Source organism: Notamacropus eugenii, chromosome 6 (genome assembly GCF_028372415.1).
Source record: "Notamacropus eugenii isolate mMacEug1 chromosome 6, mMacEug1.pri_v2, whole genome shotgun sequence".
NCBI lineage: Eukaryota > Metazoa > Chordata > Mammalia > Diprotodontia > Macropodidae > Notamacropus > Notamacropus eugenii.
The window spans coordinates 141,758,139-141,783,233 of record NC_092877.1 but is presented as its reverse complement, the minus strand read 5'-3'; the positions used below and the strand labels follow the sequence as shown (position 1 = coordinate 141,783,233).

General features: G+C 42.1%; 1 pseudogene; it reads right to left on the bottom strand.

The window, feature by feature from the left end:
* Positions 1–8,006: 8,006 nt before the first annotated feature.
* On the bottom strand, positions 8,007–8,665 carry LOC140512151 (large ribosomal subunit protein eL13 pseudogene; annotated as a pseudogene).
* Positions 8,666–25,095: the final 16,430 nt, after the last annotated feature.

The window sequence follows — 25,095 nt, the reverse complement described above, 5'->3', positions numbered from 1 at the left end:
GGAGAGGCAAGAGCCAGTCTTTTAAGAGGGAAAGCTACCAAGTCTGGTCTGGCTGAACTAAGGGGTCCACTAGGTGGCAGGATTTTTAAGTGATCGTGAACCTCATGTCCCAGAACTTGGAGAGGGATAGTCAGGAATCCTCCACATGGACTACTCAGAGAAGGTGTTTAGCAAGCACATGTCTGTGGTTCCATTTGATCACCTTGTTACTTCCCCCTCCCCCATGTGAAGTTTATTTTTCCAAGCAAACAATGTATTAAGAATGTGTCTTAGCTTTCGACCTCATGTCCCAACTGCAGAAATGATTTTAATCATAGGTCTTTGAACTGAAACACATGTTGTTCCTTGCCTTTTGGAGAGAGAGAAAGGAGGATGTTCCAGTGTTTAAAACTACAAGAGGTTGGATCTTTCCCATCTGCTTGAAATCTTCGAGTATCACTGGAAGAGAGATACAAACACAGGACACATGGTTAAGACACCAGCATGATGGAATTCAGCACTGATCTAAGGTAGATTGCAACACTAAAGCTAGGTCTTCTCTTAAGTGAACATTAGTCCAGCTACCTCATTTTGCAGAAGAGACTGGAGTGAAGTGATTCATCCAAGTTCACACAGCTATTCAGTCATTAAGTTCCAACAAAGACCCCGGGTGGGCCGAGGAGAGGCTTTTGGCTCCCAATTCAATAGTCTTTTCAATATATTGTACTGCAATGACTGTCTAGATCCTCTTCTCCAATGGTGTCAAACTCAAGTAGAAATCAGGCCACAAAACCGTGTATAAAGATTCCTACAGGCCACATAGTGACTTAGAAAACCATATCTTAACATTATCTATGTTTTATTTTTATTTATTTTGCTGGACATTTCCTAATTACCTTTTAATTTGGTTTGGGTCACACTTGGAAGTGTTATTTGCTCCCTCTGTTCTGTGCCCAATGTATCCCTTTCCTTTGCATCCATAATGGATGCATTATTTATGTATTCATCCTTCATTGCCAAAGAAGACCACGCCATCAGAGAGATGATGACATGACTTGCACTTGACTTTGTTTTGAGTGAGGGAGGGCTGTGCAGGTCACCAGCCTCACTTCTCCTCCAGAGCCACCTGAATCCAGTGACCAGATATTCCTCAGGATGACTGGAGATGACTCAGGATGAGGCAATTGGGGTTAAGTGACTTGTCCAAGGTCACACAGCTAATGAGTGTCAAGTGTCTGAGGTGAGATTTGAACTCAGGTCCTCCTGACTCCTGTACTGGTGCTCTATCCACTGCACCACCTAGCTGCTCCCTAGCTGCAATATTTATGAAAAGAAGGAGAAATCATAGCCCTTCTACTTCTCTAAAAATCAGATTAAAAGGAAAATATAAAATCCTTAACCTGACATTTAAAGTTGTCCATAACCTGGTTCTCCCCTGTCTACCTTTCTAGTCTCATTTCATCTTACCCTGCTTTATGCCCTCTCTGTTCCAGTCAAATTGGTCTAATAGCTGTTCCCTGTTGGTGATGTGCCATTGCTATTTTCATTTCATTTTATAAGCTGTCTTCCATGATTTGAATGTTCTCCCTTCTCATTTTTACCTTTTGGAATTTCTGTTTTCCATCAAAGCATAGCAAGGTACTGCTTTCCTACAGGAGGCATTTCCTGATCTTTTATGCTTCTTGAAATTCCATTGTATGTACTGTGCGTAGAATGGTATTTATATATCCATGTATGTGCTGTTTCTCTTCAGAAGCTTGGAGTGCCTTTGAGGGAAGGTACTGTTTTACTTGGTATCTTCCTATCCCTAGAGCCTACTACATACAGTGGTGTGCCTTTCATATAGGTGGCATTTAATAAGTCTCTGTTGAATCAAATGGTGTTGAACCATGGTCCAACCCACCATGTGGTAGAGAGGTGAGTTGAATTTCATTACTTCTTTGAATAAGAACCATGTACATTTACTGACTCCTAGTTCTTAGATTCTACAAGTAATGCAGAGAAATTCCAAAATAGCCAATTACATTGGATGTGAAGAAGAAACTTGTTAGCAGTTAGATCTGTCCTAAAAGTGCAATGGGATGGCTCAGGAGGTAATGGGCTCTCTCTCATTCTCCCTTCAAAAAGATTGGATGACTATTTCTGAGGTAGGTTACAGTGGGGAATCCTTTAGCGTATGGGACATGGAGGTCCACCTAACTCTCAAATACTGTGATTTTGTGATTATAGATTTAAAACTGGAAGAAACTAGGTCTAACCTTCTCATTTTACAGATGAGGTACAGAGAAGTCAAATGTCTGAGTCCAGGTCACTGCATGTTTGTGAATAGAGAACTCACCTCAGAGGCAGGAGAAAGGTCTGGGTTCAAGTCTCATCTTTGATACATACCGGCCAAATCACTTAATCTTTCTGCGCTCTCGGCAACTAAGATGAGAAACTGCAGAAGAAGTACCTCCTTGTATTGGAAGAGGGAATTAACTTATCAGGAATTCCCCTATACCTCTGAAATCACTGCCCCAGATCCTATTCCACTCCCTTTCTCTTTCATAAAGGCAGCAGAGCTGGGATTTCATTCATTCAGTTTCAATCTAGTCATGCCAAATGTTCCATCACTGAAAAATGGGAATCAGGGTTTCTGATTCAGTACAAAAGTGGCACATCTCATCAAGTCTAGTTAAGTTGGAAATTAGTGCAGATGCTTTTGGAATAACTTTATTGAGTACAAATGGAAAAACAAAAACAATTTTTTGATTATCTCATGATAATCTAGCACAAATTGCCAGGCAGATCATGAAGTAGACTTCAGTTAATAAACACATGGGCACAAATACCACCTTTGGCACTTATTGACTGAGTGAACCTGGGCAAATTACTTTATCTCTTTACCTTCAGTTTCTGCATCTCTTAGAATGGAGGTAGTGTCAGCATCTGTCTCAGAGGGTTATTTTAAGCATTATATGTGTACCATACCTTATAAAAGTTAAAGCACTGTAAAAATTAGTTATTAATAGATTGATATTGGGTCACTTAGGTGGGACCTGGCTTGGAGTTAGGAAGACCTGAGTGACCTCAGACATTTACTAGTTGCGTTACCATGGGCAAGTCACTTGACCCTGTTTGCCTCAGTTTCCTCACCTGCAAAATGAACTGGAGAAGGAAATAGCAAGCTACTCCCATTATCTTTGCCAAGAAAACCCCAACTGGGGCCACAGAGAGTCAGACATGACTGAAATGATTCAACAAGAAGGCTGACATTACTAAATTACTAGGTTAATAATAATAAATAGGTCTATAATAACTCATAATAATGGGATGTTAATAGACTGCCATGATTGTGTGTGTGTGTGTATGTTATAGGTAGCAGTGACAGATCCTGACAGTTCCATCACAGATAATTTGAGGTTATATTACATGAAATGAGTCTTTGAAATTAAGTTGAAGGGTGGTCCTTTGGTACTCCTTTGGTACTGTTAATTAATATTCATAAATGGATCCAAGAAAAAGAGTCCCACCCAAATGATGACTTCCGTTGAGAGAAAGATTGCTTTCAATTGGAACTGAAGAACTCAATGCATGTAATTCCACTCCCTCTTCCCAAGCCCCTCTGCTTTGGATTTCGATACCAAACACCATGAAGTATTTACGTTCTGGCTAACCTGAATTTTGGTATTGAATAGGATGTAAAAGATTTGAAGGATATGCTTCCAGCATGAAGGCAAGCAGCCTGTCTTCAAAATTAAGGATCACATCATAGATGCAGCTGTTGGAAAAGTGGAGACACAGAAGTCTCCCCAAGCCTGTCTGTGGTAGACTGTCTTGTCCAGTTCACGTGACTGTCTTAGAGACACCATACATAGGCATACCTGTTCATAAACGCCTTTCATGAAGAATGAAAAGGGTGGAAGGGAACACTGTCAGGGTGAGTGATGGGTGCGAGGTGAGTGGGCAAAGTTCTGGCAGTGGGGTTGAAACGTGAGCTATTCCAGTCCCTTGGAGCAGGACATCTAGATTGGCCCATACTTCTCAACCTTACTCCTCTTTGTTGTTGTCATTGAGTTGATTCACTCATATCTGACTTTTTGTGACCACATTTGGGGTTTTCTTGGCAAAGATAATAGAATGCCTTGCAATTTCCTTCTCCAGCTCATTTTACGAAAAAAAAAACTGAGGCAAATAGAGTTAAATAACTTGCCCAGAGTCACACAGCAAAGAAGTGTCTGAGGTCACATTTGAACTCAGGTCTTCCTGACTCCGGGCCAGGTACTGTGACACCTAGCTGCCTACAGCTTCAGCTCCATATCCTTTACATCCAGTGTGCAGTACCTCTCTCCCTCTGTCTTGTTCCCTGAAAGTTACCTTTCTCTTCCCTGATTCTTTTTCCTCTGATACACTCTTGGTTAAAGCAGAGAGGAAATGTTTGGAAAGGATTTTGTGTCTGGTAGGATCTACCATCATGCCTTGTACTTATTAGGGACTCAATAAATACACATTGAGTTGAGTTGAATTAAATTGTGTAAGATTATGATAGAGAAAAAGATAGAGTGCAGTGGGAGAGAGTGCTGAATTTGAAGATGGAAAACCTGAGTTCAAATCTCAGCTCAGGTAGTTACTAGCTATGTAATCTTAAGCTAATCACTTCCCCCTTGCTCTTGGCCCCAGTTTCATCATCTGTACCAGATGACCTCTGAGTCCCCTTCCAGATTTAAAGAAAAGATCTTATGGCTTCGACACTTGGCTAGAGGACTCTCTTTGTGGCCAGTATGACATTAACTGGTATTATTACAGAGAAGACAGACTCCTCCGTTTTCTTGGCTGTTAAACAATAGAAGTTCTTTCTTAATTTTGAAGTAAAACTCATCTTGGCAAGATCCATTGTTGTGGGTTTGGTGACTTCAATTCACATCTGTAATTCTCTAGTTGAAAAAGCGCACTTGACTCAGTAGCTACAAATATACTAAAAGCATCTTCTCAAGATTCACAGTTAATATGCTTTTTAAAGAAGCTGTGTATGGTAGAGGGGAAAAGGCACTGATATCAGAGGGTCTGCGTTCACATTTTTGCTGTGATGTTTGCTATCTGTGTGATTTTGGGAGATCGCTTCTATTCTGGGAACTCAGTTTCCTCATCCATAAAACCAAATAGAAAGGCAAATGGCAAAGTAGCTAGAGAACTGAATGGGAATCAGGGAGACCTGGGTTCAGGCCCTGCCTCTTCCTCCTTTTTCTTTCTCCATGACCCTGCAAAAGTCTCTCAATTTCTCACTGTCCCCAGCAAACTCATCAGTTGCTAAGTGGCATGGGTAGAAGAATGCTTTGCCCCAGCAGTTCCTTAAATGTATGGAATCATAAGACCCTCCCAATGAGTGGGTTGCACTAGATAACATGTAAGTTACCTTCTAATCCCAAATCCTATGATTTTGTATCCTTAATAAAATTGGTGAAAAGGACAGTCTGAAATGATTGCCTCCTGATTTTGCCTCATCCTAAGATGGTTATTAGTAGCAGCTAGGCAAGTGATTTTCCTGTGGAAGCATTTGAATCATCCAGACTTGGCATCTGACCCCTGAAGTTACACTGCGAAAAGACAGCTGCAGAATAAGCTATTTTAAAACAGAGTTGCCCCATGTCCAGGAGGCTGACTTCTCTTTACAGTCTTTCTCACATTGTCCAATTCAATTCAATAAGCAATCATTAAAGTACCAGGCACTGTACACTCCAACTAGCTGCTGGAAGATATAAAGGCAAAACAAAAGAAAGCTTCTATTTTATTAAGGGAAAAATTCTAAGTACCACAATTTCTTTTGGAGAGGAGAAGATTACCTTTTCTTCATATAGTCAGCAAGTAGTACACCTAGGGCATCCAACATGTGACCCGTAAACTAAGGTGACTTACCTAAGATTTTTCACAATGCTTTTTGTTTTTTCATACAATAAATGGCACGTGTTACCCATGGCCCAGGAGGGCCCACCATCTTCCCAGTCCAATCATTGTATGAAAGATTACCACTAGGTGTCATTGCTACTCCCCTCCCCTCATTCCATGATCTAGCTAGCCCTACTAGACTGCCTGTTATTCCTGATTCCTCTAATTTTGTGATTTTGCCTTAGTGGGCTCCCATGCCTGAGATGTACTTCCTTACTTCCAGCTCTTAGAATCTCTTGGCTCCTTAAAATCTCTACTCAAAGTCTTTCCTGATCCTTCCTCCAACCTCAGCTGCTTGTGCCTTTCCCCATCTATTTTCTTGTATTTATGTATATATATATATATAATATATATATACATATATAGGTATATATAGTTTTATACACACATATATGTATATATGTGTATATGTATGTATATAATATCCTATACACACATATACACAAAAATATGTGTGGGTGTGGAGTTATGTGTGTCTTTGTGTATGTTTTGTCTCTCACAATAGAATAGAAGTTCCTTGAAGGCAGGGATGATTTCATTTTGTTTTTGTATCTCTGGTACCTAGCACAGTGACTCTCAGTATTCTATCAGTGAATCCTAATCTCTGCCTCCTGACGTCCATTCCCTGGCTTCTGTCAAATTTCGTCTTCTATAAAAAGCCTTTCCAGATCCACATTAATGCTAGTTTCCTTCTCTCTGTTGATTTTCTCCAATATATACTGTCTATATGTTGTCTCCTCCAATACAATGTGAGGTCTTGGAGGGCAAGGACTTTCTTTTGTCAATTTTTGTATTTCCAGCCCTTAGCAGAGTGACTGTCATGGAGTAGGAGCTGAACTGACTGGCCCATTGACTGACCAATCTTTGTGGTTGTCTTTTCAGTTTTGTCTGACTCTTCTTGATCCCTTGGGGCTTGGTAAAGATACAGGCGTGATTTGTCATTTTTTTCTCCAGTTCATCTTACAGATGAGGAAACTGAAGCAAACAGGGTTAAGTGACTTGCCTAGTCACTAGTAAGTATAGTAAGTATAGTATAGTAAGCTCGTAAGTATCTGAGGACGGATTTGAATTCTCAAAGATGAGTCTTCTTGACTCCAGGTCTAGTGTTCTATCCATTATGCCACCTAGCTGTCCCTCCGACTGACATGCTAGGCACTTAATGAATAGTTGCTGATTGATTAGATAATCAAAGTGGAATATAGCTAATCATATACCTACAAGTTACCTTCATGACTCTTTAGTGGTCTGTGAATATCTGTAAGGCTTTAATCTCTCTCACTGATAGGACTCTCTGCACACTCTCTCTTTTTTAAATCTTATTTTGAACTTAAGAAACAAAATAAAATGGCATTTCCATATACACAGGAGATAAGCAGGGTTGTATATGAACTGTTGATTTCTACTAAGTGCAGCTAGCTTTTCTTTTTAAATTATACCAAGTGTCAGCTTAAAACCACACTAAGACTTTTGGGACACCTGTGTAATAATTCACCCTGTAGCTTTCAAAATTGATCTGCTTGTCTGTGCTTCCTGCTGGCCTTCCTTCTGTTCTCATTTTTTAAAAAGATGCTTCAAATTTTTCCTCTTTTTCCCCATTTCCCTCTCTTCTTTCTCTCTCCTTTCTGTCTCTCTCCCTTTCCCGTCTCCCCCCATTCCCTCCACCATATTTGTGCTCTCTGCTTTTTCAGATGTCTGTCAAGAAACTGAGGCAAACAGGATGAAGTGACTTACCCAGGGTGCAGCTAGTGAACTACTCTGAGGCTGGATTTGAATTTCGGAAGACGAATCTTCATGAGTCCAGGCCCAGCCCTCTGCCCACTGGGCCGCCTGGCTTCCCCCACCAAATTACTTTCTATTTATGTTGTAGATAGCTTATAGCTACTTCTCTCTTTGCACCGCACCCCTCCCAGGAGAATATAAGCTTCTGGAGGGTAAGGACAGCTTCATTTTTTTCTCTGTACTTCTTTCCTCCCCCTCCCCAGTGCCTAGTACAGCACCTAGAATATTTACTAATGCTTAAACTGAATTGAATTTACTTGACTACAGAGAACCTCTACTCCAGAGATTCTTAAACCAGAGGTCCCTGAACTTTTTTTTGAATTATTTTATTCAAAGTTCTCAGAAGCTCTTTCCTTTTTCTTCTCAACATCTTGCTCTGCAGCCTCCTTGGCTCGTTTTGCCTGGATTCCAAAGAGACGAGCATTGGCCCGGGCCATTTGAAGACTAGCGAATGCCTTGAAGTTCTTCTTGTCTTCAGCAATGGCACGAGCTTTCTCCTTCTGGTAGACATTTCCGATGGACGTAACTGGTCCTGTAAGCTGTGTTGCTAGCTTGAGTTTTTCAGCACAGCTATCTCCCTTCTTGGGTGCAGATGGTTTCCTTGGGAAGAGGCTTAGTTTGCAATGATATTCTTTCAACCATGCACATTGGCCTGGAGAGACTCTGTAGACTTATTTTGGGAATGAGGGTCCATGGAGATCCCAATGATCCATGCCACTTTTTTATGGATACCAGCCACCCGAAGCTCTTTCAGGCTGAATCCTCTACCAGCACGTACTTTGGTGTGGTATCAGATAGGAGGGCACCTCATGATGGGCCAGATAGGACCAGATGCAGGGCGAGGAGCCATTTGGCGGGCTTTTGCTTGATGAGCCTTTCGCCTTCTGATCTTCCTGGTTGGCTAGTTAAACCATGTAGCAACTCGTCTTTGCCAGTCTTTGTGGAAATGGGGCTTCAGACCCACGCCATTTTGACTGGCCGCCATGGCTGCTTAGAGCTCTCCTCACAGGCACCTCAGCTGATAGGAAAGCCCTGAACTTGTTTTTTAAAAATATTTTTGATAGCTCTATTTATGTTCTGAAAAGGAGTCTGTAGGTATCATCAGGCCAGGGAACCTGTAGCCTCAGGACCACATGTGGCCCTCTAGGTCCTCAAGGGCAGAAGGACTCAGTGGCAGAACTGGAACCAGAGCTCAGGCTCTTGACTCCTAGTCCGAAGCTCTGTTCTCCAGTAAACAGGATTCTGTTGTATTCTCAGCACTGGCTTTGGAGACACTTAATATTCGTGCGAGCTTTGGTTAGTCTCAGAACTGATTAGGACCTCAGTTTTCTCATCTTTAAAATGAGGGGGTTGGATTAGAGGCCCTCTAAGGCCACATTTAGATTTAAAGTTCTATAGTCATGTAATTCTACATTGAAACCCCAACTCTTACCCTTATGTTTTTCCTTAGGCAAATCTCTTAACATCTCAGGGCCTTATTTTTCTCAACTATATAACAAAGGTGGGGGTGGCGTGGGGTGGACTAGATGACCTTCAAGGTCTCTGCCAGTTTTTATTTGCTGTGAATTCTTTTTCTCCACTAATTACCTCTGCTTAAGAGATATGAGAAAAATTGAATTTTCACTGTCCAATCTACCTACCTTCAGATGATCATCCTTACATGTGAGAGATAGGAAACAGGTGGTTTAGAGCTATGAGAAAGGGAGAATCAAGTGCTGTCTTCCCAGTTGTGACCTCCAGGCCGGCCTATATATGTATGCCAGGAACAACTATCTGAATAATGAATCTGAAGTTTATAAGTCTTCTTTAGTAGAATGTAAGTTATCTCAAAGACAAGGAAACACAGTTTCATTTTATATTCCTAGCCATTAGTAAGTACTTATTGGATTGAATTGAATTTTCATTAAGTATCCCCTAGCCCAGAATCATGGCCTTAATAAATACCATTTATTGATGATCCACTGATAAATCCTTTGGATTAGAATGTCTGAGGATCTTTGAGGTTGGAATAAAGCTTGGTCTGAAGCTTCTCTGTCTCTATGAATGTGAAATAAAAGTTCAATCATCTCCAGCCACAATCTCCCGCCCAACCTGCCCTCTGATGAATCTCGTTCCAAGGGAAGGGTGTATTGCCAAGCATACTGGATGGGAGATCTGCAGTGTGGAATGGAAAGGACAGTCTTGTCCTAAGTTGGGAGGTGTTATTTTTCCCATGGTTTGATTTGCCTGGCATTCTTTGCCTGGCATTTTTCCTCCCTTTTCCTTTGCAAGGAAGAGGAGAAGAGAGGAGGGCAGGTTGCTGACGAAGTCAAGAGGGCGCTTGGGCTGGCTGGGCTTATTGCTTTTGGCAGATGGTGCCCGTGATGTGGTTTTACTTCCTATTTGTAGAGCCTTTCTAGAAACCTATACTCTGTTCATCAGTGAGTCTTCCTTGTTCATACACACACATACTGTGCATGTATGTGTATTTGTATATGCAGAAACACAAGAATACACACATATGTATGTATATTTACACGCACATATTTTGCATTTTATCTGCTTTCTGGCAAGCACATATAGGTCCCGTAAGAAAATAGGACATCTGCATTAGGGAGCAGAAGGAGGGACTTCATCATATAATCACCATCTTCCTCTCTAAATTCAGAATTTGCTTTTTTAGCATAACACTCTTGCTTAGGATCAGAGATTTAGAGTTGGAAGGGTCCTAAGAAGCCAGTGAGTCCAATCTCTGCCCCCCCCCCCCCAATTTTACATTTGAGGAAACTGAGACCCAAAGAGATTTGGCTAATGTCATAAAGTAAAATGTCAGATACAGGGTTTAAACCCTAATCCTCTGACTCCAAACGGGTTCTTTTCCAGTTCATCTGCTTTCAGTAAGAAGAACACTTTGCATACATTCTTATTGGAATGTTGGATTTTCTGGATCTGAGGAAGATGGCTTAGACATTTGATTGTGTTAAATTCCTAACTTTCACAAAAACACACCTTCACAGTCAAACTGGCTGGTTTCTATTCCCCAAGAAAGCAACTCATTCAGAGGTTCACACTTGGTTCATAAAATCATTATCTCCCCAAGCATTCAGCTTGCTGGGAAAATATTGCTCTTTTTGCCAACATTTCTATTTTGAAAACAGAAAGAAAAGGTTGAAATAGTTGTGTGTAGTGCAAGTATTGTATAACGGCCCCACTGTGTTACAAGTCTAAGGAAAACAAGAGCCACTTACTTAGCAAGGAGAGAAATGCCAAGACTTGAATGTAGCTTTAAGCCAGGAATGTCTCCAATTTGCACACGAACAAAAAAAAGTGTCTTGTTAATTCAAGGGGAGTTTCTAACAGGCTGTGGAAATAGGGAAAAATAGAGAAGAGGTAACCATATCTGCAGACAGGAAAGAACCATTTAGTTGTGTTTAAACAATGATCTGATGATTGGGAGTCTGGGTGGGTTGGGTCGGTAGAAGACTGAGGAGGGTAGGAATGGTTGAAAGCACCAGTGTTTAAGTCAGGCAGATTTTTAATGAAGAAATGAAATGATGGGAATCATGTTTCTTCAACACACAGGCTACTTCCCCACACACCTTCCAGCAGGGGATTGTCATTGGAGAGGGCTTCCTTTTGAGAGATGCAGAGGGAGAGCCAGGGAATGGGAACGCTGGGGCAGGGGAGGGAAGGGGTCCTTTGAGGTCTTCAGGCTCAAGACTCTCATTCCTCTCTGGGGCCAAGAGGGTATCCTTCCTTGGTTTCAACACAGCATTGTGGGGTCCTGTCTCCTTAGAACCACTGGACTTAGAAGTGGAAGGAATCTTAAAGATCATCTTTTTCTTTTTTGCATTTTCTTTTTAAATCCAACTGCATTTTATTTTTAGTTCCAAAGCCTCTCCTTTCCCAACCTCTCCCCCATCCATTGAGAAGGCAAGAAATAAAAAAAAATTTTATTACAAATATGAACTCAAGCAAAACAAATTTCCCCATTAGCCACGTTCAGGGAGGGGGGAGAAAAAAATGAAAGAAAAAATATACTTCAATCCACATTAAGAATATATATGTTTTCATCACGCATCCTTTGGATTTGGGGTGGGTCATTGTTTGATCAGCTACTATATTTTTCACAGTTGATTTATCTTTACAATGTTTTTGTAAATTGTTTGTGTAAACTGTTCTGCTTCTGCTCACTTCACCTTATATCACTTCATATGTCTTCCTCAGTTTTTCTGAAGCTTTTCCTTTCATCATTTCTTATAGGACAATAGTTTTCTATCATAGTCATGTACCACAACTTGTTCAGCCATCCCAATCAATGGGCATCCCCTCGGTTTCCAATTCTTTGCCACCACAAAAAGAACTGCTAGAAGGATTTTTCTATAGGTGAGTCAGAGATTATTTTTTAAAACCTTTCCATTTTAGAGATAGTGAAACGGACACCCAGAGAGACTAAGTAATTTGCTCAAGTCACACAGGATTTGATCTTAGATCTCTGAAAAAACACTGGATTTGGAGTCAGAAGACTTGGGTTTGAATCCCACTCATATATACTGTGTTCCTTGGGGTAAGCCATTTAACCTCCCTAGGTCAGTTTTCTCATCTGTGAAAAAGAGGAGATTGGGTTAGATATCTCTTCCGGTTCTCAATCCAATGCTCCTTCCACTATATTTCACATGGGACAACTCATCATCAGAAATATAGTTGAAATGGGGGACCAGAACTCAGGTACAATTGAGGTAGCTGGTTTTTTGAGGGGTTGGCACTATGGTCTGGGGCAGGGGGAGCCTCTCATTCAAAGCTGAGTAAATTAAAGAAAAAAAGACAAGAAGCCTCCTGGCCAGAGGAACACCAACAGAGGCAGGGAATGCCATGGTTGGCAAAGTGAGTGTTTCTGCAATGACTCCTGGCCTTCGAAGTCCCCACCCAAGCAGCGGCTCTTCCCCATGAGGTCAAGGGTAACTTCTCTCCAGCTAAGCCTGGGGTAGGGATGAGGAGGGGCGCTTTTCAGTTCCTCTCCGTTGGAAGTCTCTCCTCACTACATCACACCTAGCTGTATTTCAAAGATTAATGATCAGCATCCTGTCAGGTTTGATATATCGCCCTGGGGGAGTGGACTTGGCCGATGTCATCATAAATTCCCGGAGCTGCGAATTCTACCTTAAGGACTTAGCATGAGGTTCGGGTGAGAACTGAAGAAGAGGGAATGGCCGTAAAATGTGGAAAGTGCCAGTTTTGAGAGAAAACTGTAAATTTTCTAGGACATTAGGTTTCAAAAGAAGGATTACGCACAGACTAAACAAAGTAGAAGTCATAAAAAATTTAAAGACACCACAAAGCATAACAGAACTTAGATCCTTTTTAGGTATGACAGAATCCGAAGAGGAAACTTATACCAAATTATGCCACCCAGGCAGGGCCATTAATTAACCTAATGAGAAAATATGTTCCATTTCCATGGGCCTAAGCGTGTCAGGAAGCTTTTGACATTTTAAGACGGAAAAAAAAAAGGCAATTGCTCCATTCTGAAAACTTCCAAATGTTAAAACTTATCGGTTCAAGTTCCCTGAGGTACTTCTGATAATGGCCTTCTGGGCTCTCTAGGGGGATATGGTAATTGGGGCATAAGTAGAATGAGAATTAGAAAAACAGGGAGGGAAGAGGAAGTTGGAATCCAGAGAAAGATCAGGGCACCAGGAATCAGAAATCTTAAGCAGGAGCTAGTCATTGACTTCCCAGCTAAGCCTGCAGAGCAGAGGCTGAATAGCCCAGTGTATGGGAACAGTGTAGACAGATAAACAAAATGATCTTGACTCCTCACTGTCCCCTCTCCCATTGTTGACCTAAATTAAGCTGTGTTTATGTATGAAAAACAAAGTGGAGAGCTGAGGTAATCATTGAATTATTTGACTCTAGAAGAATTCATCTGAATTATTCAGATTTCTTTTGGGGGGTAAGGAATGTGATTTTTTTTTGGACTTAATTGTTTATGGGTTGACATAAACAAGAGATCTGGAAGAAGTTCCCTCCCCACTCATTTGGGATTTATGAGACAACATGGACAAGGAAGGAAAGAAACAAGTATTTATTAAGGACCTACTATGTGGTAGGTACTGTACTAAGTACTTTACAAATATTATCTCATTTGATCCTCAAACAACAGCCCTGGGAGGTAGATACTATTACTATCCCCATTTTACAGATGAGGAAACTGAGGCAAAATAGAGGTCCTGTGACTTGCCCAGGATCCTACAATTACTACACATCTGAGGCTGGATTTGGTGTCCCTGACTCATGCCTAGCACTCTCTCTACTGCTCCACAAGTGGTTGCACTGGATAAGCAAACATGGATGGATTACCATCATCATTGATGGATGGACTATATACATCTTTGAAATCCCAAATCCATTGGAATTTTTAATTGTTGGATAGTTCAATTCATTATTTTACTCTAAGTATATAAGCAACTTTCCACAATCTCCCCAATAAGAGTTATATTTCTGTTCCTGGTTTTGGGTGCTGGTCTTCCATAGTAGTTGGGCTCATGGTGGAATTGACAACTCTTCTTTCCTGTCTCCTATCATTTTATCTTCTTTGCTTGCTGCATGCTAAGTTATTGCTGTTACTGGCCTCTTACTCTACTCTCTGGAGTCATTGGAGTCCAGTGGCCAGATATAGATCTACATCATTCCTTTTCCTTCTCAGTGGGACCATTCTAAGACATAAGTTATGTCTATATCTTCTGCCTGAGAATACCAACACTGGATTTCATATTGATTGTGTAGTCATGACTTCTAAGTGACTCATCACATAAACCCTCTGTTCCTCAGTTTTTTTCCATCTTTGAGATGGAGATGATAAATCTCCCCATCTCTTTCACTGAATTAGTTTCAAGGATTATTGAGGTAATATGGTTAAGGGTTTTGAGGTCTTCGGATGAATGGGGTAGAGATGTGCCACATTAATCTGTCATGTTCAAATTGTCGCATAGTCTTGTAGTACCAAAGTTGTAGTTCTGGGCAAGGAGGTTATTTAAATATTTCCACTTCAGATTACTTTCAGAGCTGAAATTTCAGAGTTATTTCAGGTGCATAGGAAACTGGGAGTGGTGGTATGAGGGTTTTTGGTCTACTCTGAAGCTGTCCTAGGAGGGATTATAGCCCCAGGATTAGGTGTTTGCCTGACAGTTTGTGGGAATGACTTTGTATATTTCCAGAAGTGATAGAGAGAGTAGTAGTCATCTGGAAGCCCTAGGGATATATATGCCCAGCCTGCTTTGGGGAGGCCAGTCTTTGTTGGTCTTGTTCGTTCAGAGGTTGTGTTCCAAAACCTTCCAGATCACCAGAGAGAGAACTGAGTCGCTTGGGACCACCCTGGTTCTCTTCCTATGCTATGCTGTGGAACCTAGCATCCACTCAGACTTCTGGAAGCCCCTGTTATTGTACCCTTATCCCAGTGCTAATGCCAAATAGCTTGGTGCCCACTGTTGAAATATTGGGAGCTAGTTTGAAATGTGAGCCCTCCAAGAGCACCCAGACACCATTTCACAGCTTCGAGGACCTGTGACTTCTTTGGTATGGATTTTCCTTTTGCCCACAAAGATCAAAATCTCTCCATAATTTAACTGACTTGTCTTTAAGAATTATTGTGGCCCCCCAAAATAACCCTTGAGCCAAGCTGGTGATGAGCCCCCTGACTTTCCCAGGCTATTAGTAAGCGCTATCATGAGGCTGAGGCAAGACTTACCCAGGGTCACACAGCTAGTATGTGTACTAGCTTACATTCCTTCCCTTTACACACTCTACTCTCCAGCCAAACTGGACATTCTTGCAAGTCTTGTGAAATTCCTTCCTTCAAGGCTTTTTCTACAAGAACCCTGTCCTCTGCGTTTTCCTCCCTATTTCTAAGTGCCCTCCTTCCTGATCCTCCCCACCTAGAAGTCACTTTGGATGGATTTTGTATTTACTCATTTTGTATATGTGTTGTACTTACCCAACAGAATGTAACATCATTGAAGGCTGTTTTTTCAGTTGTTTTTCAGTAGTGTCCAACTCTTCATGGTTCCATTTGGACTTTTCTTGGCAGAGGTACTGGAGAAGTTTGCCATTTCCTTCTCCAGCTCATTTTATAGATGAGGAAACTGAGGCAAACAGGGTTAAGTAACTTGCCCAGAGTCACATAGCTAATGAGTCTAAGACCAGATATGAACTCAGGAAGATGAGTCTTTGTGACTTCAGTCCCAATACTCTATTAACACTTTCAAATTAATGAGAGCTGGTATTGTTTTATTTCCATCTTCATACCCCACATTGTTTAGCCTAGTGCCTGGAATCTATGCTCAAGAACATTTGCTAGTATTTATATCACACTTTGTAAACATCTCATTTTATTTTCACAACAACTCTGGAGGTATAGGGACTATTATTTTCCCCATCTTATAGATGAAGAAAGTGAGGCAGAGGTTAAATAATGTGTCCAGAGTCACACAGCTAGGAAGTGTTTGAGATTGGATTCGAACCCCAGTCTTGTTGACTTTAGGTCCAGTGCTCTATCCTCAATGCCACTTAATTACTTCATAAAAGTGACTTAATAAATGCTTGATGGATGAAAGAATGGATGACCTTCAGGCAATGGAACTATATTGCATCACCAGGCCAATGCTGCGACTATGCTAGAAAAGAGGGTGTTTGGAGGAAGACACAGGAGAAATTTGTTTTGCGTGAAGAAGTTATTGTGGGGATGGAGAGGAAGGGATCAAGATTTTCTCGTATTGAAGATATGTCTCTATCAAGGATAGAAAGAGATGAAATGAATTAAACAACAGGCACGATGTTTAGGTTAAATTTCTAAAAGTGGCCTGATCTGAGGGGTCATTAATCACTGGAGCGGATTCTGGTTACTGTTCTTGGAGCTGCTTATAAGGACAGGGACCCATCCATCTGAATGAGTGAAGCCTGTCAGAGCAGGATCTCTGGGGTCCTGCACCTCCCTGTGATTATTTCATAGCCTGGAGGTTTGGACTCTGAACTCTGGAGTAAGTGGCACTCACCTCTGAGAGCCCTGTGGCCTCTAGGCCTCTGGCAGTTCTGGGGCCCCTGACTCAGCTCTGCCAGAGCTCTGAATGAATGTGAGAGCCAGGTGGCCAAGGGGCCTCACACTGAGAATCAGCTTCACATGTTGCCATACAGGGTTTTATTGCCAGCTGCTCATCAAAACAGCTACAAAAGGGGGAGGAAGGGAAATTAAGTGGACTGAACATATGAACACGCTTCATGCAGGAACCACAAAGACAAGGGCAAGAGGGACAGACAGACGGAGGAAAATAAAGAGAGACAGGGAGAGGAGATAAAGTGAGAGACAGAAATAAGAAGAGACAGACAGAGACAAAGAAAGAGAAAATGAGAGGCAGGAACAGAGAGAGAGAGAGAGAGACAGACAGACAGACAGAGATAGAGAGAGACAGATAGAGAGACAGGGAGAGAGAGACAGAGAGAGAGAGAAAGAGAGAGGGAGAGGGAGAAGAAAAGGGAGATGGAAGGAAGAGAAAAAGAAAAAAGGGAGGGAGAGAAAAGGGGAGGGGCAATAAAGAGAAAATGAAGGAAAGGGAGAGAGAGGGAGAAAGGGAAGAAAGAGGGAGGAATGGAGAAGAATCATGGGTGGATTAGGAGGCTTTGTCCCTGCAAGGCCAGAATGGACAAGGGCAAGCATACGGGGCAGCCTCTTTCTAGCCCAAACGAGTGTCAGTAGACAGCTGAAATATAAATAGCATCCTTGGTGGGCTTTGCTGCCATTCTCAACCAGGTGTCTGGCATCAAATAACATTGCCCTTGACTGAAAAACATTAGAGAAAATTTTAATGAAAATTAAGCAGTTATGATAAGAATGAGTCCGCTATCTCACCTCCCTTACTGGCTTCCTCATCCACCCTGAGGATGCTGGGATATATGGATAACACATAGCCTTCAGGAATCAAAGCAGAAACACTGAGATCCCTCTCCCTCTCCCTCTCCCTCTCCCTCTCCCTCCCTCTCCCTCCCTCTCTCCCTGTCCCTGTCCCTCTCACTGTCCTGGTCTTTCTCTCTCCCTCTCCCTTTCCCTCTCTCTCTTCCTTTCCCTCTCCTTCCATCCGTCCCTCCCTCCCTCTTTCTCTCTCTGACTGTTTGCATCTGTGTGTGTGTCTGTAGGTTGGGTTGCCATCTGTGCCTCCACATACATAGTACATATCCTGTGGGTCAGATGCCTCATCTGAGGCAAATTGAGCCAGGCTGTGCCAATTTTAAGGGTCCCTTCAGATCAACATCCTACAACCCTGCACAACCTAGCATGCATTTATTAACTGCCTAATAGGTCCAAGAAGGCCCTGTGGCATAGAGGATAGAGGACAGGTCTTGGAGTCAGAAAGTCTGTGTCTTGTACATGCTTACCGGGTGACCATCCCCTAGGATCAGCACCCCAGACAACTCTCTAAGATTTTTAAGGCAAAGAGATATTTCTGATCTATTTGAGTGGATGGAATTTCCAAAAGAGGAATTTCTCACGAGTTGAAATAGATGTCTAGAACCCTTTTCCAGCCCCTCCCAAACACCCCCAACAGTAACAGTAAAACCACACAAGGCATTGCTGAGGTGTTGGAACTGCAAAGACAACATACAAGACAATCTCTGTCCTCAAGGGCCTTATATTTCATTGGAGAAACACAACAGGGATGCAGAGAAGCATTTGCTTGTTGTTTTGAGGAGGAAGAAAACAGCCATTTGACCGCTAAGCATCTTCTGTGTGCCAGGCACCAGGCGAGATTCTGGGCACACAAAGACAAGAGTGAATCCAGCCCTGTCTTTAAGGAGCTCAGTCCTATGCAGGAGACAACATGTGTACATGAAAGTACATATGAAATAAATTCAGTCTTTTTTCAAGGAGGCACTGACCTTGGAAGCATCAGGAAGGCCTGGCATTGCATTTTGAAGGAAAACTAGAGATTTTGAGAGGCCGAAGTGAAGATGGAGAGTCATTCCTGCAGGGAGGCAGCCTGTGCAGATAGTGATGGATGGGTGATGCTATATGAAAAGTACAGCCAATAGGCCAGTTGGGCTTCAGATGGTGCTGTAGAGTATATGAAACAGATTAGCATATAAGACTGGAAAGGCAGTTTGGAGTCAGGCTGAGGAGGACTTGAAAGGCCAAACAGAAGAATTTGCATTTGATCCTAAAAGCAGGCTCACATAGGGAGCCACGAGTTTCCTGAGCCAGGGAGTGACCTGGTCAGACTTGTGCTTTAGAAATGCCATTTTGAGAGCAGTCTATAGGAAGCATGGTTGAAGGGTGGAGAGAGTTGAAGAAAGCAGAATTATTAGTATGGCACTGCAACAGTCCAGATTAAGAGTTCAATAGGGCCTGAACTAAGGTGGCCACTGTGTCAAGAGCAAGAAGGGGATGGACAGGAGAGATGTGAAAATAGAATGGAGAAGATCTGACACTGGATTGGATATGGGGTGTAAGAGGAAAGAGTTGAGGATAACACCTGAGTTGTGAGCCTCTCACACAGGGAGGATGGTAGTACCCTCAAAAGAAGTAAGGATGTTTGGAAGAAGGGTGGGTTTGAGGGGAAAGAGAATGAATTCTGTTTTGAGCATGTTGATTTTGTGATACTGATGGGGCATCCAGCTCAAAATATCGAATAGACAGTTGCTGATGTAAAATTGGGGTTCAAGGGAGAGACTAGAGCTGGCTATATAGATCTGGGAATATCTTCATAGAGATGATGACTCAACCCATTGGAGCTACTGACATCATCAAGAGAACGCAGAGGGAGAGAAGAAAGTCTAGCATGGAGGCTTGGAGAACACCCACAGTTATTAAGTGGGATACAGAGAGCACACAGCTATAATCCTGTTTCCTTGATGATCATAATTACCAACTTATCACTACTGAATGTTCCATTTTGACATGAGTCTTGTACTGTTCTGTTCCTTGTTAGGGTAATTTATGACACAGTGCTGGGTCACTTCCTGAGAGTGCTGCATAGACAACAGGCTGGCTCAGCATACCTGCAGTTAATGACCTTCAGAGAAAGGCAAACATAGACTTTCTAGAATCTATCTCCTGCACCTTCTTGTGAAGAATGCTTTTCAGTGATTTTAACCTTTTAGTGTTTTTTTTTGTCCTTAGTTCTTAAAGAGGACCATGACATCTGGGAGGTAATGCTGTGACATGCAAGTGGATTGGATTTAAGTGAGGCAGTCACCAGCCACACTCTCTCCTCTGGAGTCATCTGGGCCCAGTGGCCAGATACAGATCAGGACAACTGGAGATGGCCCAGGATGCAATGGGAGACCTTGACCTCTTTTAGGCTAAGGTCCTTAACAGGTCTCAGCTTGACTAAGGCAATACCCATTCAGGGATTAAGGCTAGACAAGAAATGAGGCAGAGAATACTCTCTTTACCAAGTCAAAAAAAGAAAAGAAATTGGTCCAGGAGGTAATGACTAAGGATTTCTGGTCAAAACAGAAGTAATTGCTTTTAGCATTCACTCTGAGCCAATCAAAGCCCAAACAGTGACCAAGTGAGGCTTTGTCTGGGACCTATTGTTGGCCAGTCCATGAGAGCCACAGTGATTTGGGTTTAAGGTATGGTCTTTAAGGGAAAAAAATGTTTCAGAGATCAAAATTTGCATTCCTTTGGGCAAAGCACCCACAGGTAAGGGTATAATACCCTATATGGACAGAGAAAAGAAGAGACAATTAAAGAAAATTAAAGAAAAGAAAAGAAAGGAGCTGTGTTGTCCAACTGACCAGTTCCAGCGATGTCCCCAGTGGTGTAGCTCCTACTACTCACAGAGGTTGTTTGTTTGTGCTTTCTTCTCAAAGAGGACCATGACATCAGGTTGCCTTTAGTTAATGACCTTCAGAGAGAAGCAAGCACAGGCTTTCCAGCTTCTGCTCCTCCAGTTTGACCTGCCCAATCACTTCTTGGGAGGAATGCTCCACTTCAGTGATTTTAGCCTTTTGGTGGCACCAGAGAAAAGCAAGTTACCACCAATGTGGACTAGTGGTGACATCAATCAATTCATAAGCAAGTATTAAGAATCTACTATGTGCGAAGCATCATGCTGAATATACAAAGACAAAAGTTAAAAATTGCCTGTCCTCAAGGAGTGTATATTCTATAGGAGGAGATAGCATGGACTTACGCCAAATGAACTGTAGTGTGGTGGGAGATAGTGTCTTAAAGGCAGCGAAACTATGTGAAAGGATCTCCATCCCTGAACAGCAAGAGATGGGCTCTAGAGGTCAGCCAACAGAAAAAATATGAAGACCATCATGCAAATTAACTTTTCTTTTTTCTTTTTGCCTATGAACACTGTTTTGGATTGATTTCTTGTAGCCAAAGAAAATTTTTAAGTCCATAGTAGCAGCAAGAAGTAAAAATGCCTTAATTTTGTTGTTTCTTTTAAATCAAGGCTTTTCTTTGAATTTCTTCCATTCTAGCCATAACTATGGCGGGGTGATCGGGCTTTGCCACTGGCTGCTGGATTTAGAAGACAGCCATTTTAGAGGGTGCCAACAATATTTTCAGTTATTTGGTGCCCTAGAAACACTAGAACTTGGTAGTTGCACTAATCAGTTAAATCAGGAAGCGATCAGATGACAAGCTCAAGTGAATTCCACCCAGACAGCATCCAGCTCCCCAGAACCTACAAGGCTGACTCCAGAAATGGCCTCAAGCCAGAGGACCATGGCCTCCATCACTGGGTCCATGGGATATTGTCCCTCCCTCTCCCATTTTCCAAAGAGGACTAGCTTTATACTGTTTCCCCTGGGTGCAAGCATTTCGAGTTACAACTCTGATTTTATTTATTTAGACATTCAGTGATTACTAACTTTGACTCATTCTGTGGCCAGGACCCCTCCTCTCAGATACAATTATTGCTGCTGCTTACTGGGATAATGTATCACTTCTTCCATTTCCCATCTCCATGCCTTTGTATAAACTGTTCTGAATGATTTTCCTCCTCCTCTTGGAAACTTGAGCTCCCTTTAAGGCTCAGCTCAAGTGGCAACACGTTCAAGAAGTCTTTTTTTGCTTCTCTTGGTTCTTAGTACTCACATATTTCCATACATTTTCTATCTATTTTATATTTTCTTATCTGTGTACATGTTGTTCTTTACCCCCACTTCTCTTCCTTTCTAGTAGAATATAATTGTTTTGAAAGCAGGCACTGGTTAGTTTTTCTCTTTATGTATCTAGCACTTAGAATGGTGCTTGGTACACTGGAATAACTACTTGCTTAATTGAATTGAATTGAATTCTATCATGCCCCAGGCCCTTAATTATCCTTGCACTTCCCCTCTAGAACCTGCAGGACAGAAGCATCTGAATAGAGAAGGGAACCCTTGTCTACTGACTCCTGATAAAGCAATGCCTGGTGGACATTGCCCAAAGGCAGGGTAGGCCATCTGGCCCACCACTAGCCTTCTACATAAAATTCAAGGCCCTGATTTTAAAGGCTAGGTGAGCTGAGTATGATGTTTTGGCTCTTTCTGTCCCTGATTCTTCTGGTAGCTGAATTCTCTGTTACATGCATCTCATCTGTTGATTTGAACTGCTTAGAAAAATGACATTAGGCTAAATGGAAGTGAGCTTGAATCATTCCAGACTTGGCTTTCTCACTGGGCCTTTTTTCTGTGAGATGGGGATTGCATGGGCTGCTTCTCCGGAATGCCTGTAATGAAATGAACCCTGTCTGTCTCCTTAATGAATAGCAGTGATGTGCCCTCACACAGAGCTTTTCATACGAAGATTTCTTCCAAATATGAACTTCCCCACATCTCCTCTATAACGACGGGAGAAGTGAGTTGGGTCACGTAGTAAGCCTGGCAGAGTGTACTGCTTAGTCCCCAGACCGATCTTTGGAGCCCACATCCTCCTGCTTCAACATCTGTATAACTATCTTCAGTTTGTATCTCAGGATCCATGTGCCAGAGATCATTGACTGGGCCTATTATGCTTGAACTGTATTCTCATCAAATGCCATCCTGTTCCTGGCCCAGGGCAGGCTGGGGGTGGGGGGTTTGGAAGGCAGTTTCCAAGTTTGGGCCTGTTTTTTTGCTACTACCACTTTCACCAACTGCTTTGACTGGAACCAAATGGAAGAGATGTGCTCAAGGATTTGAAATGAGGAGCTTTGTGGTAGAAGTTGGAACATACGATAAATAAATAAGAGAATTTGAATTAAGGGTCTATATAATAATATATCTATATGTATGAGAAACAGTGTAGTGGAGTGGACAGACAGCAAGACAGGAGGGAGGATAACCTGAGTTCATGCCCCACATCTGACCTATATGGGTTGTACGTGCTTTTACTTAACCCCTCACTGCTAGGAGGGAAATCTCTAAGGCTATAAGGAGTTGCTGAAAAGGTTCCAACCTGAGCTGATAGGAGTTTCCTTACCAAGAGATTACCTACACCAGTGAAATCCCAGGTTCAGGTTCAGTCCTAGTCCCTATCCCTTATTCAGGACTTCACGGTTTTTTGGAAAGAGCTCTCGATTTGGAGTCAGAGACCTTTCCTTCATATCCTGGTGCTGCTTCCTTCTCATCCTCAAAGTTCTTGTCCTCCTCCTCCTCTTCCCCTCTCCTCCTCCTCCTCGTTGATAACCTTTTTATAGCACCTACTATGTACCAGGTACTGTGCTACGTGCTTTACAAATAGGATCTCACTGGATCCTCACAACAACCCTACGATAGAGGTGCTGTAATTATCCTCATTTTAGAGTTGAGAAAACTGAGGCAGAAAGAGGTTAAGTGATTTAACCAGGATCTCATGGCTAATAAGTGTTTGAGCCTGAATTTTCACTCAGGTGCTCCTGAGGACAGTGCCACCTTAGTGTTCACACTCATCATCTGTGTGACACCACTTGTTACTTCTCTGGGTCCCAGTTTCCTCATGTGTAAGTGAGAGGGTTGAACACAACTTTCCATTCTAAATCTATGCTTTTAGACAGTGAATGTCGACAGTGATTCCATTCTCTTTTAATGGATTATGTAGGATTTCCCATGCTATGATATATGTAAGATGAAGCCTTTTCTCAGAGTCAGAGGCCTAGATTTGAGCTCTGTTGGTGTGTTAACCCACCAAACCAGAGATAGGAATGGAAATGTGTTTCTTTTCCTGAACTGATGTTTTAATTTCCCAAGTAGATTATAGGCTTTCTCGGGGAAGGGACTGGGTTTTGTTTTTCATTTTCGTAATCTCCCACCTTTTCTACCTGCCATACACATACTATGCCTAGCATCCTGTACACACAGTAGGCTTCTAATTGATATATTTGCCTCTTTAATGGGTCAATTTTTTTTTTATTTCATTGATGTCAGAAACGGTAGATCCAAACAGAGCTGCATCTAGAAATGTTTTCAGTTAAGGTTAAAATAATTTGGGGAGAACAGGGTGGAGGGGTGATGGTAGTGATAATGGTACAGAAGACAGTCCAACTGTGGGAGGTCCATCTCATGTCTCTGTGGGCATCAGGAAAGAAAGACATTTGCATGGGCTACCATTGCAATGCACCCCTGTGGGTGTTGTTTGCACCATGGGGCCAGAGTGGTCTGGCAGAGATCTATGAGCTGAGGCACTGGGATGATGGTTGCCAGGGGGAGGAACACATTTACCCTACCCTGGTCTCAGCACCCTGGGACAAAGTTCAGTTTCCCTAGACTAATTTTGCTCAGCTCTTGTTTGTTTCTGTTGTTTGAATGATGAATTTCCAAGTGAATCTAGAGTCTGTCCAAATGGCTTTGGAGCAGTGTAGACACTGTAGACATAGAGTGCCAGACTGACTTCCCCAAACTTTAGGAACCCAGTATCCCTTTCACATCAGCAAGCTACCATCACACGTTAGTGAGACTTCCATGGTCAACCTAGTTCAGTTTTGTAGGAAATTAACTATTTTTGGTAAATTGTGTAAAGCACATAGAAAGAAATGTTATATGTTTGATTCAAACAAGAGGATAAGAAACCATTAAACAAGCTCTTAAGAGGAAGTAAGAAATGATTATTTTACTCCATTAAACCTTAAACTTATAGGATTGAGAGTTGGAAGGGACTTTAGAGATTTTCTAACCCAACCCCCTCATTTTATAGAAACAGGAAGCCAGGTGGTGTGGTGGCTAGAGCACTGGCCCTGGAGTTAGGAAGATCTGGGTTTTAATCCTACCTTAAGATACTTTCTTTCTTTCTACATACTAATTCCATCTGCCCCCATTTTTCCCTCCATAAAATAAGGATAATAATGTTGCTACTTCCCAGGGTTGTTTTATGAATAAAATGAGATAATATTTGTAAAGCACTTTGTCAACTTAATCACTATTCAAACCCTATGATAATCATGATAATAAGGAAGAAATAGACTCAAATGTGAAGAGCCTGCCTCTGTCACT